We start from the raw sequence: 19,658 nt of genomic DNA on the forward strand, positions 1-19,658 counted from the left end.
ACCTGGCATTTGGAAGTTATTTCACATTCATGTTTCATGCTGTATAGTCAAAGTTTGGGACTTAGCCACGCCCCCACGGGTCAGTCGAGTTCATCATGGGAGAGTTCATCATCATGTAATTTCATGTCAGCCTGCACAGGATGAATCCCATATGATTTAGAGAGTAAAAGTAAGACATACAATAGAAAAAACAGGTGATTTCCTGTCGGAAGTGGGCGGGGTTAAGGTGATGTCATCAACTGACCATCTCAATGTGATGAGGGGTGGTCTGTAGTCAGATATAGGAAGTCTGATGCAGCTGTGACCTTCTATGTGGAAGTTATTGTATCTTGATGTTTCATGGCGAATAGTCAAAGTTTGGGACTTAGCCACGCCCACATGCTTTGACATAGAAAAATTCCTACGATAACTTTTCATCTTTAATGTCTCAAGTCTCTGCTGACTGAGTTTGAAGTCTCTATCTCAAAAGCTGCAGGAGGAGATAGATCAGATGCGATGTCTATGAAAAAGAGGAAATGGCTGATTTTGATCCAAAATGGCCGACTTCCTGTTGGGTTTGCACCATGGCTCCAAGAGACTTTTTTGTAGGTCCTGACATGATACACATGTGTACCAAGTTTCATAATTCTAGGTTAAAGAATGGCTTGGGGCTGATCATTTAAAAAATTCTAGGGGGCGCTGTAGAGAAATTAGGCCACGCCCATCAACGACTGTTATGGATTCCTGTTCGGGGATGGATAAGGATGCATCCTAGTGAGTTTGGTGCAGCTGGGCTGAACGATGTGGAATCTAGAGCCAAACGTATGGCGGCGGCGTTACCTCTGCTTCGCCGCGGTCCCACGGCCACGCCCTCTACAGAAGACTCTTGGCGCTTTAAAGCAAGTGACACTAACATGTTATCTGTCATCCAACACAGAATCATGTTGATTAGGTGCAGTGAGCCAGAAAGGCAGCTTTCCATGGAAAAAAAAGCACTTCCTGTTCTGAGGGGCGGGGCTTAGATGACGTCAGACTATGACAACATAGGTTCGTAGGGGACCCTACCAGGATCAGTCATGTCAAGTTTGGTGCAGCTGGCCTCAAAATTGTGGAATCCACAGCCAAACGTAAGGACACGGCGTTTAGGGTCACTTCGCCACGCCGCCACGCCCACCTGCTGGATTCAAATGAGCTTGGCTTGGAATCCTCAACACACCAACATGTTTTCTGTCTGTGGACACAGTTTCACCTCGATTAGGTCAAAGGGGTCAGATAGCGACCGTTCAGCGTAAAAAATGACACTTCCTGTTCTCAGGGGGCGTGGCCTAAGTGACGTCATCATTTGACCGTTGGGTATTGTAGAGCATCCCATGATGATCAATCACTGAAAGTTTGGTGCTTCTATGAGTTTTTTTCAAAGAGTTATAACAGTTTGATGTTTCATGGCGAATCGGTGACCTTTGACCCCCGGAAAGACCCCTTCAGCAAGCCCGAAAACACAAACGTACGATAACTTTGGATCGGCCATGCCTTTTGAACGATCTGACCGAGTTTGAAGCCGATCGATCGAAATCCCTAGGACAAGTTCGATCAAATGCGAACCCTGCAAACGCCCAAAATCGGTTCAAAATCGGAACTTTAATCCAAAATGGCCGACAATCTGTGATACTTGCACTATGACATTAATTGTAAATTCAGAGTGTTTTGGGGAGCTCTACAAGTGTACCAAATTTCAAGTCTCTACGATAAAGTAAGTGAATAGGAAAGGGTCTTTTGAAAGTTGCTAGGTGGCGCCCTTGAGCCGTTTCTTGTGCGATTTTTCTGAGGACCTTAAAATACGTAATTTTCACACAGACCTGACGCGTCCGCCAAGTTTGGTGAGTTTTTGAATATGATAAAGCCCCCTAAAAGCCAATTTATTTGGCGGAAGCATAATAATAATAATAATTAAAGCTCCGCGGAGCCTCAAGCGGCCCTCGCAGCTAGCGCTGCTCCGGCCTATAGCCACCGCGGGGGTACCAGCACCGCCACCCGCCCGCCACCGCCGACGCTCGCGCGCCCTCATCCACGCTATCCGCTTTTACGGCTTCGGCAGAGCTCCCTGGCGATGAACCAAAAATCTGGAGCACATCGGGCCATGTAGAGAGGAGATACAGCTGTTTGATTAACATAGGGGGCGCAGTGGAGTCAAATTGCAATTAAACTCCACTGGGCTCCTTAGAGGTTCACAAGTGTCACTCATAAAAAGTCTGGTGTAAATCGGATGATGTGTCTGTGAATAAGAGATGATCGTATGCATATGGCGAGGGACAGCCATTTTGCGACGCCCCCACGCATCAGTAGGCATTGACAGAGTTCATCTTCATGTCATTTTATGTCAGTCTGCACAGGATGAATCCCATATGACTTAGAGTGTAAAAGTAAGACATACAGTAGAAAAAACAGGTGACTTCCTGTCGGAAGTGGGCGGGGCTAAGGTGATGTCATCAATCGACCACCTAACCGTGATGAGGACTGGTCTATAATGAGACATAGAAAGTCTGATGCAGCTGTGACCTTGTATGTGCATGTTATGTCACTTTGATGCTTAATGGTGAATAGTCAAAGTTTGGGACTTTGCCACGCCCACACGCTTTGACACACAAAAATTCCTGTGATAACTTCAGACCTTTAGTGTCTCAACTCTCTGCTGACTGAGTTTGAAGTCTGTATCTCGAAAGCTGTAGGAGGAGATGGATCAGATGTGACGTCTATGAAAAACAGTAAATGGCGGATTTTGATCCAAAATGGCCGACTTCCTTTTGGGTTTGCACCATGGCTCCAAGAGACTTTTTTGTAGGTCCTGACATCATACACATGTGTACCAAGTTTCATAATTCTAGGTTAAAGCATGGCTTGGGGCTGATTATTTAAATAATTCTAGGGGGCGCTGTAGAGAAATTAGGCCACGCCCATGAACGACTGTTATGGATTCCTGTTCGGGGATAAATAAGGATGCATCCTAGTGAGTTTGGTGCAGCTGGGCTGAACGATGTGGAATCTAGAGGCAAACGTATGGCGGCGGCGTTCCCTCTGCTTCGCCGCGCTGCCACGGCCACGCCCTCTACTGAAGACTCTTGGCGCTTTAAAGCAAGTGAGACCAACATGTTATCTGTCATCCAACACAGAATCATCTTGATTAGGTTGAGAGAACCATAGATGGAGCTTTACAAGTCAAAAAAAGGCACTTCCTGTTCTGAGGGGGCGGGGCTTAGATGACGTCAGACTATGACGACATAGGATCGTAAGGCATCCCACCAGGATCACTCATGTGAAGTTTGGTGCAGCTGGGCTTAAAATTGTGGAATCTACAGCCAAACGTATGGCGACGGCGTTACAGGTCAGTTCGCCACGCTGCCACGCCCACCTGCTCCATCAAAGCGAAACAGGGTTGGAATCCATGACACACCAACATGTTTTCTGTCTGTGGACACAGTTTCATGTTGATTAGGTCAAAGGGGTCAGATAGCGACCATTCACAGTAAAAAATGACACTTCCTGTTCTAAGGGGGCGTGGCCTAAGTGATGTCATCATTTGACCATTGGGTATTGTAGGGGACCCGATGATGATCAATCACTGACAGTTTGGTGCTGCTGTGAGTTTTTTTGTAAAAGTTATAACCGTTTTATTTTTCATGGCGACTAGGTGAACTTTGACCCCAGGTAACCCCCCTTCAGGAAGGTCGAAAACGCAAACCTACGATAACTTTGGATCGGCCATGCCTTATGAACGATCTGACCGAGTTTGAAGCCGATCGATCGAAATCCCTAGGACAAGTTCGAAAAAATGCGAACCCTGTAAACGGCCAAAATCGGGTCAAAATCGGAACTTCAATCCAAAATGGCCGACATTCTGTGATACTTGCACTATGACATTAATTGTAAATTCTGAGTGTCTTGGGGAGCTCTACAAGTGTACCAAGTTTCAAGTCTCTACGATAAAGTAAGTGAATAGGAAAGGGTCCTTTGAAATTTGCCAGGTGGCGCCCTTGAGCCGTTTCTTGTGCGATTTTTCTGAGGACCTTAAAATACGTAAATTTTACACGGGCTCTATGCCCCCGCCACGTTTGGTGAGTTTTTGAATATGATAAAGCCCCCAAAAAGCCAATTCATTTGGCACAAGAACTATAATAATAATAATAATAATAATAAGAAACAGCGCGATTACAATAGGCCTTCGCAGCGCTTAGCTGCTCGGGCCTAATAATAAGAATAATAAACAGCGCGATTACAATAGGCCTTCGCAGCGCTTAGCTGCTCGGGCCTAATAATAAACAGCGCGATTACAATAGGCCTTCGCAGCGCTTAGCTGCTCGGGCCTAATAATGCTCTCAGTGGCACTTTCTCCCACTGGTGGTGTTTGTAGTGTTTCTGCCTCACTGATCCTGACTTTAGATCAGCCCTCATTCAGTCAGGACATGAGATCATAGACAAACACATGCAGAAACAACCAGGCTCTATTCAGCCAAACACTGTGGTCCTCTGCCCTGCTGGGGCCCTGCTGGGGCCCTGCTGGGGCCCTGCTGGGGCCCCGCTGGGGCCCTGCCCTGCCGGGGCCCTGCCCCGCTGGGGCCCTGCCGGCACACCAGACTGGTGTCGGTCTCACAGGTTGATCCCTGCTGTCAGGCCTTTGCTTGTTGGAATCCGTCCATTTTCCAGTGCCTTCGCTGGATGTTGGCTCTGCTGGTGGGAGGCCAGCAAGCGAGCGCAGATAGCCTTAAATGGGCAACTTTTTCCTGCTCCGATGGAAGCATCATGATGTTATTAAGAATATACAGTGGAAAACCATGGATACAGGAAGGAAAGAGCGCAGGTTGTTCTAATGTGGAGATCATTGTTGTAAACAGCAGGGAGAAAGGTACCTACAGTAAAAACCACTTAGGAAGTTTCTCCTCCTGATGGTCCAGTCGACCCAGTTCTACTGGAACCAGAACATCTGCTCCACCTCCAGCTGCTGTGGTTCTGAGTCAAACCAACCTGTTCCCCTCCTGGCCTGTGGGGGCGCTGCACCAAGAACCACTGAAGGAAACGACACAAAACTCTGAAGACACTGAGAGCACTTCCACTGAACCCAGACCCAGGTTGGGAGGACCAGGGGTCAGAGGTTGATTAGTGTTCACACCTCACCCGCCGAACCGAACTTTGACTAGACAAATGGACTGGAGTCAGGTTAACATGGACTGAACATAGTTGGTGTTTTTGTAGCCTCAGTGGTTGGACTTGATGGAAACATCTGCTGATGGAAACACAAAGATCCCAACAACAGAGGTGGTGAAAGTTGGATCTCTTGGTAAAACTAACAGCTAAAAGCTACAGCTTAGCTTGTGCACAACAGAAAACCATCATGAAAAATGGTTTTATTTTTCTTTTTGCACCAGTGTCCTTCACACATGAATGAAACATTTAGACCTGTAGCTGATCCTGTGCCCCCTGATGAAGAACGGTCTGAGGTATTTTCTTCCAACAGCTGAACAATAACAGGAACTGTTTACTGGTCTAATCGCAGCAATCAGACCTGAACCGTGTGACTGCTTTAACACGCAGCTTATCTGAGGTTTAGAGTGAACACCAGGCCGCCGGCTCCATTAACACGTCATGGACGGAAAACATTCCAGCAGCAGCTTAACGGCCTGCGCTGTATTCACTTTATCTCACAGAACCAACTTATCAGCCACAAAATGATCCACGTTCTGAGGTATGCTACATATATGACCCTGTTTATTTACTTAAACAACAACCCAACCGACTGTCTGCAAGACAGGAAGGAAAAACACACTGAGGTCCAACATTAACAGGAAAACATCAGGCTGTATGCTGCTAAAAATATAGGAAAATAATCGTTTCTAGAAAGCATGTAATTAAAGTGTCATAATACTTATTTTATTTTGACATGACTGTGTAGTTTTTATTAAGAGGCTAAAATCAAGAAAGGTAATCCTGAGCCAAAAAATGATTTATTTCAGATAAAATGAGAGCTTTACAACTAATTTGATATGATTTTCTATTTTAAATTTAATCATTTAATATTTAACTCTTTAAAGAAGTTTAGCTTCTAAGAAACCTCATGCTAATGTGGCGCTAATGCTAAGCCAGCTAATACAAAAATGAAATTTATTCTCCTGTACTTTATATCAGTCATAAAATATTTAATAGTTAATAGTTTTACAATTAATTTCACAGAACAATGTGTTTTAAATCAAACTGTTTTAATATTTACTTCCTAAAGAAGTTTAACTTCTAAGAAAACTGCAGCTAATGTAGCACTAATGGGTAATGCTAAGCCAGCTAACATAAAAAAAGCTATTTATTTTCACATACTTATTTCATATCATGTCTTCATGTTTATTCCAAAATTCTGACAGAACCATCTGAAACCGAGACTCACTGGACCACGAAACGTTTTCTGTTGCCCCGGGTTACAGCACTGGCAGCCATCATGGTCTGCTGCTGCTGTAGCTCATCTGCTTCAGGGCTCCGACTGTTTGGCCGTCAGCTGTTCTGCATCGTCTGGTGGTAACGAGTGCTGCAACTGCAACGCGACTAGTTTACAGCTTTTTCAAATGTTTTGTCACGATTTAACACAGGGGTCCCAAAACCTTTTCCTGTGAGGGCCACATAACTTTTTCCTTCTCTGCTGGGGGCCGGAGTCAGTTTGTAACAGAAAAAGTGACGATTGCAGGAGCCTAAATGTAAAAATATATTGTTTTCCAGAAAGCACAATCAAATAACCCTCTCTGGGTTCTTCACAGTAAAAATCCAGGAAATAACACTATTTATAAAATAAGTAGTGTATTTTCTGGACTATAAGCCACACCAGACTATAAGCCACAACCCCAAAGTGTTTTTAAAAAACCAGTAAACATACACATATAAGCCTCAGATATCTCTGCCGCTCCAGGTTTTCCACAGCGATGCAGCAGCAGCAGAGGACAGCCAACATCTGAGTCATAACAGGTCAATTGAATATCACATTTATTACGGTTAAAAAAGAAAAGATGCCAAGTTTAGATTTAACAGAACTGATTACGGTAGTTTCCAAACGGTAACTGTAACAGTAAAAGTGCTGATCCTTCGTGTTGCTACTAGCATGAGCTAAATAAAAATGGGCGCCTTCTTCTTCTTCTTCTTCTTTAGATTTCAACAGCAGCTTGCATCCATTATTGTTGCACTACTGCCATCTACTGGATCCTAATATCTATGCCTCAGATTCTCACAATGATCCCAGTATTATTTAAAAAAAAAAAAAACGAAAAATCTTCTTTTTCCCCTCAATGCTATTTAACTGATCAGCAACATTCTCAAATTTCAATTCCCTGTTAAAACCTAATTCCGTTTTAATGGGCGCTTTCTTCTTTTATTTCCAATTTTGACTTCCAATGATTCACTTCCTGCTAAAGAGCCCCCTGGTGGTTGAAGAAAAATCCACATATAAGTGGCTTATAGTCTGGAAAATACGGTATATAAAAAAAATCTAAATGCTCTCTGGTATTGTTCAGGGGGCCGGACCAAATGTGGAGGCGGGCCGGATGCGGCCCGCGGGCCGTAGTTTGGGGACCACTGCTTTAACAGTCTAAATGACAGTTTGCTCAGCTTTAGTTATACTGAGTTTATGAAAAACCAACAACATGTTTGTTTAGGATGTACGCTCCCTCACAGACGTCACACAGAACATTTCGACACAAAACTGCATTTTTAATTTTTTCCACAATTTTGTTTTTCATAAAGAACAAAAGTCTAATAATTATAATAAAAATGTTTTAAAAAACTCAAAGGTCACCTGAGACTTGCAGTCAAGTGCATCCTATACGTGTAATTATTTCTTTTCTTTTTAAAGTCTGTGTTACAGTAGATATCTGAGCCATTCCCCTCTGACCTCTGACCTCCACAAACACGTCCTCCTTCTTGGACCAGTGAGTTCCTGTCATACGACTGGCTGATTTATTACTTATCGAACAATCAGGGCATATCTAACTTATGAATAGGAAACCGACGTGTGGAAGGAAAATGAATGATAATTTCAAAGCAGGAAACAGAAAAGTGACAAACTGACCTTTAGGAGCAGCGAGGTGGGAGTCGACCCGACCTCTCTGGTTCTGGAAGGCCCTCATGGTCGTTGGTGAAGAGGAGGAGGAAGAGGATGAAGAGGTCAGTGTGTGTAGCTTCCTCTTCTCTCTTCTTATGTGCTTCATCAGCAGGGCGGCCATGTTGCCTCCTCTTCCTCCTTGTGATAAAGAGTTTCTCAGCAGAACGGACTGGGCCTCCCTCAGACTGACACACAGAAACATTTCCATCACAAACAGGAAGGTGTTCATATCAAATCCGGCGTAAAATTTTTTAATATTGTCAAAATGTTCCGTATTTTACGTCTCTATAGGTTCATGATGCAGCGAATATTTCAAACCTTTATTTTTTGTTTACAGAAAATGAAAATACAAAAATCAGGATCTCAGAAAATCAGAAGGTTCTACATCCTACATTTTCTGGGTTGTTTCATTATTTGGTTTTGAGGAAAATGTTTGTGGTTCCAGTTACGGCAAAACGAAGATGAATGCAAAAACCTTGTTAAGTGTTAATGAATCTACTTCTAGTACCCAATATTATATTAAGCAGATGTTATTTATCTGCAAAACATGAAGATGAAAAAGAGTCCAGCTGCATCAACAGACCAGAAACTGAACTCCAGTTAGATATGGAAAGCCATTTGCGCCAAAATTGAATAAATAAATAAATGGGTTAAATAAATAAAAAATGAGTAAAATAAATCAAAAAATGAAGTAAATGAGTGAAATAAATAAAAAATTTGTTAAATAAATAGTTTAGCTTTTTCATTAAACCAATTTTTAATTTATTTATTTTTCATATTATCAATTTCCCAATTTCTCTTTTTCATTTATCTATTTGTCATTTATCCCTTTATCCATTTACCCATTTTTCATTAATCTATTTTTCATTTGTCCATTTTTCATTTATCCCTTTATCTATTTACCCATTTTTCATTAATCTATTTTTTAATTTAACCGTTTTTCCATTTCCTATTTCCATTAACCCGATTTGCTATTTCCCACTTTCATTAATCAATTTCTCATATATCCCTTTTCTTACTTACCCATTTTCTTTTATCTATTTTTCATTTACCCATTTTTCATTAATCTCTTTATCTATTTACCCATTTTTCATTAATCTATCTTTTAATTTAACCATTTTTCCATTTCCTTTTTCCATTAACCCGATTTTCCTATTTCCCACTTTCATTAATCAATTTCTCATATATCCCTTTTTTTATTTACCCATTTTCTTTTATCTATTTTTCATTTACCCATTTTTCATTAATCTCTTTATCTATTTACCCATTTTTCATTAATCTATCTTTTAATTTAACCATTTTTCCATTTCCTTTTTCCATTAACCCGATTTTCCTATTTCCCACTTTCATTAATCAATTTCTCATATATCCCTTTTTTTATTTACCCATTTTCTTTTATCTATTTTTCATTTACCCATTTTTCATTAATCTCTTTATCTATTTACCCATTTTTCATTAATCTATCTTTTAATTTAACCATTTTCCATTTCCTTTTTCCATTAACCCGATTTTCTATTTCCCACTTTCATTAATCAATTTCTCATATATCCCTTCTTTATGTACCCATTTTTCTTTAACCTATTTTTCATTTAACTTTTGTTTGAAAAACTTTTAATTTTCCCATTTTCCAATTTCCCTTATTCATTTAGTATTTCCTTATTTTCTTATTTATCACATTCTATTTTCCCCGCTAAACTTAGAGGGAAAAATAAATGCAAATGAGGAGTGGCACGTCATCAGGCTACAACTTCCCCAATTGGTTGGTTAGCGTCACACCTACTTTGCTTTCAAGAAAGATGGCGACCTACTAACGGGTTATCAATAAGCATAAGCTCATTAACTTCATTAGAAAATAGTGTTATTACTCCTGACTTTATTTTTGTGTGGCCGCTCAGACAGAACGTGTTTCAGCTGGCGGCTCTGATGGACTCAGAGCTTCACCGTCGGGGTTTTTTATAGTTTGGACGAAGCGGCCGCTGAAGTTGGCTTACGATTGAAGGTTCAGGACGCCTTCGTAGCTACCAGCTGCGATTCAACTATAAGGAGCAGACTTGACTGTACATCGTAAGTGAACTGCAATATCCAGTGGCAGCTCTACGGAGCATCGAGCTGAAAGAATGACGGTGGCAAGCCTTGGAGATCTGCATCGGAGGCCATCTTTCAGACATGCACCGCTGCTGTCCGTCCAGGATCCTCCGGTTGCCCAGACGGTAAGCTAACGCTGATGTTTTCCAACTATAGTCATATTTGTAACCAAACTTGAGGCCAACAGGTGTACTTTTGATCGCCACCAGGTCAAAAGTACAGCTTGTTTTTGCAGCACATTCATTAATGTTTCCATCGTGTATGTTTTCAGATGTTAAGCTGTCACAGCAGATCATCCTGCAGGCCTCTGGTCTCTGTTTCCAGTGGGTTCACAGCTTCAGGGTGACCAGAGACCTTCACCTTTCTGGAGCAGGAACACCCGGCCAAATGCACTGGTGACACATTTAATTTAAAAAATGTGGGGGTAAATTAACGCTGATGTTTGTAAACAGACTACCTGAATACAGTGACCTTAGTGAGGGTACAGAATGCAGAATGGATAAAAGCTGAACTCCTGCTAAAATCTGTCCCTATTGGTTACATCCCTGAAATGTGCCAAGTGTGGCCCACATGCATACATGTCGTATTCATATAAAGTAATTATGACTATTCATTTCAGTAGTTCTTTGTGGATGTATAACTTGGCCACCTTAGTTTCCCTGTTTTTGTTCAACATATGTGCCTCAACATTTGGTTACTGTTCCATAATTTGTACTCCAAACATGTTTTTACTCATGTTTATCTCTTACTTACATGTTTAAGTAAAAAGTAGCTGAATAAGAAATTACACATGAGTAAAGAAGCATTTGGTAAAAAGTATACAAGTACTGAGTAACTGATCAAGTTATCAATTATTTCATATCTTAAAAAATTACACAATTAGAGGGCTCAAAATATAAAGTTCAGCGGAATTTTTAGTTTTTTAAAGACAAAATAAAAAATTTGTTTAAATAAGAATAGTGATGCTTCATAATAAAATGACCTGAGTAAAAGTAAAAAGTTCAGCATAGTAACGGTACTCCTAAAACTTCATTTGAGTTTCAAAAAGTTACTCTACTATATTTGAGTAAATGTAATTAGTGAGTCCTAAACTCTTTTCTTCTGAGGGAACAGGAGAAGGAATTGTTAAGGAAATAAATTAATCTTATTTTTATATTAAACATTGTTTTAATTAACAAACGAATCATAAATAACACCCAGAACATATTCTGTTATGTTTATTCAAGGATCAAGAAAAATGACTGGAGATTCTGGCTGAGAGAGGGACAACGGCAAACAGGGAGGAGAACCGTCTGCACTGTGAGCAGCACCAGAACTCCTGATGGATCTCCTTCAGGAAGAACCAGAGAGATGGCCGACCTCCGCAGAGAAGAGTTCACCCAAACATCAGAGGAAAAATGAATTTTTTTTTCACTTTCAAGGACTCTAAAAAGCTTGCTGATTAAATTTTCAGTTAATGTTCAGCAAACATTCAAAGTTTAGTGTTTGGATAATACTTATGCAGTATCACATGTTTAGACTAAATTATCACATGACTAGAGCTGATTAAATCTTGGTTGCACCTCGGCGAGAAAAAGAGTGCCACAAACCTCCCAAAGAAGAGGATAGCAATGTATGTTTAAATAAACATACAACAAAGATTTTTGGTGCACATCATCTTTAAAGTGTCTAGTTATGATATTCACCTTTGCATTTATAAAAATTTGTTAGGTGTGTGAGCAGGATGTGTAAACATGTTGACGGTCATAATAGTGACAGGTGGGAGAATACGTTTGACCAATAGGTCCACTTATTTAAATACATACCATATTCTTCCAATTCCTAACTTCTTCCTTTTTAAGATTAATTTTGAGTTTGGTTCTTGATTTGTTGGACTTTGTTATAGCCAGACAAAGCATACAACAATGTAGTTGTGAGAAAAATGGAACCCTTACTGATTTTGATAGTGATGGCTTAAACATGGACTATAAGGGGAAGATGGGCCATTTTCCATGCCTGATTTTGAATGCATATGATCAGTTCATGGGAAAAGAGGATGATCTGACCCTTCATCAGGCATGTGGTACTCTGTTACCACCTGCAAAAGTTTATGACGAAGGGACAGCTGTCTCTTTGATGTACCCTTTAAAGAGGATCCAAATGAGGTTCCAACACAAGATGAGAAACTGCTGATCCACTAGAAAATCAACAATATTTTCCTAATGGAAACAAAGATGAAGAATTATATAGAGACTGATGTCAACTAGATCAATGAGCACATGAGAGGTGTAGACCTTTATGACCAAACCCCCTCAAGGTTCAATGTCATGGTCAGGTCCAAGAAGTGATGGTGGTTGTTGAGATGCTTTACCAAGGCCGAGAAAGAGTCACACGCTGTTAGACAAAGGGCCCATAGTAAAGAGTTACATTTTTGATTCTGTTAGACACTAAGGTCCATTTCTCACGAGAAACAGAAACTTATCAGGCCACAGAGACATGGTGTGATTTCAGGGAGTGTCTTCAGTCCATATAATCAGCTGCCCTCCTCTTTCTCCTCAGACGCTGCACAGACTTTTTTAGAAACTCTTCTCGGATGTAATGGTAAAGCGTCTCCTTTCAGCGCTGAAAGTTAATAAAATAAGTAAAGTCTGAATGCTTTTCTTGGCTGATTTTATGCTCCGTGTGTCAATACAAATTATGATTCATCGATTGAGATTCTCGTTCTCAACATGGTCCATACCAAAAGCACACCTGAAACGGTGCCGGTAGCCTAGGAGGTTGGAGTTTATCTTGTACCTGGTGGGTTGCCTGCTGGAACCCCCACTTTGTTTGTGTCAGTAGTTGTGACCTTGATCAAGAGGACAATTCAGCCACCATGCCAGCCGGTGGTATTCAGAGGACCCTGGTGGAGGAGCCGGTGTATGACTGCCTTACTTCTGTCAAACTGTGGCAGGCAAGCTGTAGCTACAATATAGTAGCTTACTGCTGTCGGTGTGTGAATGTGTGTGTGAATGGGTGAATGACTAAATGTGGTGAAAACATTTTCAGGTCATTTGGACTTGATAAAGAACTACACAAGTACAGGCCATTTACCTTTCAGATATTATTTTACAAATGTGTCGTAGGAGGAACAACTGATTTGCTCATCATGGCTTATTATCTTATGCAAAGGTTTGGTATAAGGCCAGCAGGTCATGGAAGTAGATCTCAAATGGACACTTCTCTTCAAGTTATGACGAGATGTAACCAAGACACTTTCTGGTCAGTCAATGCAAGAGTCATTTCCAGAGATGTTGTTCCAGTTGTTGCTTTTGCACCACCCATGCGTTGGAGAAATTCAAGGTTTTATTGCACACTGAGTGCTTCAAGAAAGAACATGGAAAGTAAGAAAGAGATGAAATAACCTAAAATTGAAGAAAACCAAAGTCACCAAATGGTGAGAAGGAGCCATACTACTCTCCTTTGATTCCAGGCCTTGGGGTCCGGTATCCTGCAACTTTCAGGTGTGTTCCTGGTCCAACACACCTGAATTAAATGGATCACCCTTTCAGTATGCAGTCCAGTTCTCCAGAGTCCTGCTTATCACCTGATTCAGGTGTGCTGAAGCAGAGGCGGATGGAAAAGATGCATGACACAGGCCCTAAATCCTGGAGACGGAGACCCCTGGACTAAGTCTATTGAGTTTTACTTTATGACAGTGTGACAAATGTTCATAATTTTCAGAAATATAAATGAAAGCCTCTACTGTAGATGTTATCTTTATGATCTATGTTACTGTGATGACACTACAACTGACTGAAGTTCAATATAATTATGCATAAACACTCAAGCACTCAAATTTACCTTGGTTTAGAATATATTGATAGTCAAATTTGTACTTTACAGAGCAAATGTTGCACTAAAGTAATGCTGTGGCAAGATATATTCTACTAAAGAAACAATGTTCACATATTATGATCATGTCTATTTGGAAAAAGCACTTTTAGCTCATCTTAGTATTAGAACACCATATTATCCCACCGGTCACAATTGTGACCGAACATAAAACACACTTTTTTACATACTTTTCCACAATTTTTAAAATTATTTCCCTGATTAGTTCAAAGGGCTATCAATGACATCGGATTTTCATATTTACATGTTTGGGAAAAATTTGGAATGAATGGGTTAAAGCCACAAACAAACTATCCATCTTATTGTCTCTGGGATGTGAAAACATGAGATTTGATTAAATTAGAACTACACAGATGAGAAGGAACACAGATTTCATAATATATATATTTTTATTATTAAAAACAGTAGATGGTTCTTGCATATCAATGCTATAAGAACAGCCACATTTTTTGAATTAAATGTGTCACCAGTGCATTTGGCCGGGTGTTCCTGCTCCAGAAAGGTGAAGGTCTCTGGTCACCCTGAAGCTGTGAGCCCACTGGAAACAGAGACCAGAGGCCTGCAGGATGATCTGCTGTGACAGCTTAGCATCTGAAAAAAACACGATAGAAACATTAATGAATGTGCTGCAAAAACAAGCTGTACTTTTGACCTGGTGGCGATCAAAAGTACACCTGTTGGCCTCAAGTTTGGTTACAAATATGACTATAGTTGGAAAACATCAGCGTTAGCTTACCGTCTGGGCAACCGGAGGATCCTGGACGGACAGCAGCGGTGCATGTCTGAAAGATGGCCTCCGATGCAGATCTCCAAGGCTTGGCACCGTCATTCTTTCAGCTCGATGCTCCGTAGAGCTGCCACTGGATATTGCAGTTCACTTACGATGTACAGTCAAGTCTGCTCCTTATAGTTGAATCGCAGCTGGTAGCTACGAAGGCGTCCTGAACCTTCAATCGTAAGCCAACTTCAGCGGCCGCTTCGTCCAAACTATAAAAAACCCCGACGGTGAAGCTCTGAGTCCATCAGAGCCGCCAGCTGAAACACGTTCTGTCTGAGCGGCCACACAAAAATAAAGTCAGGAGTAATAACACTATTTTCTAATGAAGTTAATGAGCTTATGCTTATTGATAACCCGTTAGTAGGTCGCCATCTTTCTTGAAAGCAAAGTAGGTGTGACGCTAACCAACCAATTGGGGAAGTTGTAGCCTGATGACGTGCCACTCCTCATTTGCATTTATTTTTTCCCCCTAAGTTTAGCGGGGAAAATAGAATGTGATAAATAAGAAAATAAGGAAATACTAAATGAATAAGGGAAATTGGAAAATGGGAAAATTAAAAGTTTTTCAAACAAAAGTTAAATGAAAAATAGGTTAAAGAAAAATGGGTACATAAAGAAGGGATATATGAGAAATTGATTAATGAAAGTGGGAAATAGAAAATCGGGTTAATGGAAAAAGGAAATGGAAAATGGTTAAATTAAAAGATAGATTAATGAAAAATGGGTAAATAGATAAAGAGATTAATGAAAAATGAGTAAATGAAAAATAGATAAAAGAAAATGGGTAAATAAAAAAAGGGATATATGAGAAATTGATTAATGAAAGTGGGAAATAGGAAAATCGGGTTAATGGAAAAAGGAAATGGAAAAATGGTTAAATTAAAAGATAGATTAATGAAAAATGGGTAAATAGATAAAGAGATTAATGAAAAATGGGTAAATGAAAAATAGATAAAAGAAAATGGGTAAATAAAAAAAGGGATATATGAGAAATTGATTAATGAAAGTGGGAAATAGGAAAATCGGGTTAATGGAAAAAGGAAATGGAAAAATGGTTAAATTAAAAGATAGATTAATGAAAAATGGGTAAATAGATAAAGAGATTAATGAAAAATGGGTAAATGAAAAATAGATAAAAGAAAATGGGTAAGTAAGAAAAGGGATATATGAGAAATTGATTAATGAAAGTGGGAAATAGCAAATCGGGTTAATGGAAATAGGAAATGGAAAAACGGTTAAATTAAAAAATAGATTAATGAAAAATGGGTAAATAGATAAAGGGATAAATGAAAAATGGACAAATGAAAAATAGATTAATGAAAAATGGGTAAATGGATAAAGGGATAAATGACAAATAGATAAATGAAAAAGAGAAATTGGGAAATTGATAATATGAAAAATAAATAAATTAAAAATTGGTTTAATGAAAAAGCTAAACTATTTATTTAACAAATTTTTTATTTATTTCACTCATTTACTTCATTTTTTGATTTATTTTACTCATTTTTTATTTATTTAACCCATTTATTTATTTATTCAATTTTGGCGCAAATGGCTTTCCATAGTTAGAGCGGCTTCAACGTGTGTTTACTCAAGTAAGCAAAAGGTATTTGGCAAAAAGTACCAAGTAACTGATCAAATTATCAGTCATTTAATAAAAATCACATCATCAGACAGACCAAACTATAAAGTTAAGTTTATGACAATAATTCATATAACAAAAAACAACAAAATCTGGCAAAAGAAAATTTTTCCAAATCAGTTTCATTCAAGAAACAAAACCCAATAAAGCTTTAATAAAACCTGCAGGTGAGTCTGTCTGCTGATTTTTGGTTAAAACTCGTTTTTCATTCAGTGGAAAATCCAGAAATTTTATTCAACTAAGAGTAGAAATACTTTATAAAATTACTCAAGTAAAAAGTACAGAACAGTATAAATACTCCTAAAAGTAATTTTTTTCAAAAACGTTACTCAGGTAAATGCAGCTGAGTAAATGTAACTAGTTACTTCCAAACTCTGCAACAGACCGATGCTTGCAGAACAGATTTGCTCCATTTTAGATTTGAGGGCCGCCCAAGATCCTCCAGAGGGTCACAAATGGTCCCCGGGCCGCACTTTGGACTCCCCTGATCTAGATCCACCACACTCAGACGAAACCTTTTCTCTGTATTCTGGTTTTCTGCACCACAGAGCTCAGCGCCGGAGCCGACACCGGACTGAAAGCCTGATCTCAGTTCCCAGCCCCGGTGTGTCTGGACGCTGCAGCTGCTGATTTTTAGCAGCACAGCGAAGCAGACAGGGCAGATAAAACTGCCAGGGGCTCTGCAGGGTCACGAGATCTGAACAACGTGTTCCAGCCACAAACTGTCTCAGCGGCGTTAAATCAGCCCCCAACAAAACCCAACAGGCCAAACCTCGGGAAGCCTCGCGGTTCCTCCATGTCCGTGTTGCTCAGATAAAAAGTGCTGCTTGGAACAACTGGAAAGGAAACGATGAACATTGTTACAAAGCAGCTGCGCGGCCAAACCGAACTAAAATAACGGCTCCAAAATAAACGTAGAGATAAAAAAGGAATTATTAAAACAACAAGGTAGAATAACAGGATGACATCATGTTGTGATGCAGTCTAGGATGCTGATAGGCTAATGGAAGGCTAACATAAGTTAAACCGAGCTAAGCTAAAGTAAGGGAAGCTATCACAAACTAAAATAAGTTAAACCCCATCAGCCTGAACTAAACTGCAATAAATTAAGTTGAGATAAACTAAAAGAGTAATCCAAGAAGAGCTAAAGTTAGCTAACCTATGAGATGATAAACTAAGCTTAGTTAAGGTAGACTGCACTCAAATAACCTAAACTAAATTAAACTAACCCACAGCAGAATGACAGAAGAGAAAGAAGCTAATGTGAGCTAAACTAAGCTTAGCTAATGTAGAATTAGCCAAGTTAAGAAATGATTAAATATAATTTAGCTTGTCTAAATTAAGTCATGATAACCCAAACTTAGTTAAGATCAAATGAGCTTAGATCGTCACAGTTTAGTTATATTTCTATAATTTAGCTTAAACTTAGCCATTATAAACTAACAGGCCAAGTTGTTTACAGGAAAACAAGTTTTCAGCTAACAGCTCTCCAACAGTCACTGTGCTGGAGTTAAAATCCTTATTTTTATCTTTAAGGCTGAATTTGGTGATTTTCAGGGATTTACCAAAGAAACAGAGATGAACCTGAAACTCTCTTGTGAAGTTTTCCGTGTTGAGGCAGCAAAAAATGATATGAATGATTCATAGCCATGAAATAGGTTCATTCATCTGAAAATGGGGAAGTTCTGCACTGAAATGGAACAGTCAAAGTCCAAGGAAAACCTCAGAATAACTTTCATAAACCCTGAATTACTTGCAAACATTACAAACAAGTTTTATCCACAGTTGGTACGTTTAAAGACAAATTCACTCAGAATCCCTCCAGATCTTCCCACAGGCCGTCATGACCCAGGCTCTGACCTCTGACCTCTCAGTCAGAGCATTGAAGTTTGGTTTATTCATCTACATTTCACACTCCAGTCAGCTGGTTTACTTCTTTACAGACAAACAATCGGGTCTTTCTTCTCTTCTGCTTGAAGGAAACTCAAAGTAGACGTCGAGTGTTTCAGTACAAACCAGGAGTCCAACCCTGCAGAACTACTGTCCTTTGGTCCTTTTGGACCCTTTGGACCTACAGCCGGAGACTGCAGATATAAACGATGCAGCTGTCTGTTTCAGGGCTGAGTCCAGAGAGGAAAAAAACAAGGTTCACTGTATAGAACAGGTGACAGTCTCCACCTGCTGGCTGAACAGAAAACTGCAATGAGGTGTGATGATTTGAGAATCAGACATCTCAACTCATCAGTAGAGAGGACACAGTGGGACGACAGAAGAACGTGACAAGGCTGTGAGTGAAGAAAGTCAAAGGTTTGAAAGGTAGGAAGGCACTGCAAGAGAACAGCTGAAGATAAAAGATGATGAGAGAGTTGAGGAGATTGCACAACGTTTCGTGACTAAGTGTGAGGAGACGTCAGAGGACACAAGGGATTGACTTTTACCTCGGGATCTGCCTCTTCATCTCCTCTGGTCTCCTCTCTGCTCCAGTCAGATCCTCATCCTTTTTAACTTCCAGACTTGCTTGCAGCTCCAGGGACTCGGATCTCAATGGGTTCTTGTTTTCTCTGTTAGTTTGGAGCTTCAACTCCAGGACATGTTCTGAATCTGAGCTTTGCCTCTCTGGATCTGGATCTGCCCTCATCAGACCTGTGCTTCCGGAAGATGTTCCGTTCAGAAACCTTAGGGTAACATCTCCTGGATCCCCCTTCATGCCTTCAGCTTGACCTGCTAGACGTCCAGACTTCAGAGGACCAGAGTTGTTACAGTTCAATGGCTTCTGAAATGAGCCTGCAGGTTCAGGTTTCTGACTGGACCCGATTGGTCCAGCTGCTGGGGATATGGAGGAAGGATGGCTGGATGTCTCTGGAGGCCTTCCCACAGGAAGAGGAACGCTGGAAAATTGGCAGCGGGCGCCATAGAAACCTTTCCTGCACAGACAGTTGTTGGGAAGTCCACACGATGATCCGTTACGGCAGGGAGGAAAACATCTGGCTGCAGGACAAGAGGACAGTTTTAATCCACACTCCTGCAAATGTCAAGCACGGTGGCGGAAGGATGACGGTTTGGGAATGTTTTGCTACATAGGGATATCTTGTGGATAAGTCAAGCAATAGAAAAATATGTTTGGACACCATATCATGACACTCGGTTACTGGAAATAAAATATAATTATGCTAATAGTC

At 40.3% G+C, this 19,658-nt stretch overlaps 2 long non-coding RNA genes across 2 annotated transcripts; one reads left to right on the forward strand and one right to left on the reverse strand.

The window, feature by feature from the left end:
• The first annotated feature begins 9,151 nt into the window (after nt 1–9,151).
• Nucleotides 9,152–12,818, forward strand: LOC148155696 (uncharacterized). Its single transcript, XR_015765019.1, has 3 exons — nt 9,152–10,311; nt 10,458–10,581; nt 11,413–12,818. It is a non-coding gene; the product is annotated as an uncharacterized LOC148155696 (long non-coding RNA).
• A 1,611-nt stretch (nt 12,819–14,429) lies between these two features.
• LOC148155697 (uncharacterized) lies at nt 14,430–15,963 on the reverse strand. The gene is made up of 2 exons (XR_015765020.1): nt 14,796–15,963; nt 14,430–14,650 (listed from the first exon to the last, which is right to left on the reverse strand). It is a non-coding gene; the product is annotated as an uncharacterized LOC148155697 (long non-coding RNA).
• Between the last annotated feature and the right edge of the window lie 3,695 nt (nt 15,964–19,658).

This window comes from Poecilia mexicana, unplaced genomic scaffold (assembly GCF_051168715.1).
Source record: "Poecilia mexicana isolate PSO_F unplaced genomic scaffold, ASM5116871v1 scaffold_13, whole genome shotgun sequence".
Classification (NCBI taxonomy): domain Eukaryota; kingdom Metazoa; phylum Chordata; class Actinopteri; order Cyprinodontiformes; family Poeciliidae; genus Poecilia; species Poecilia mexicana.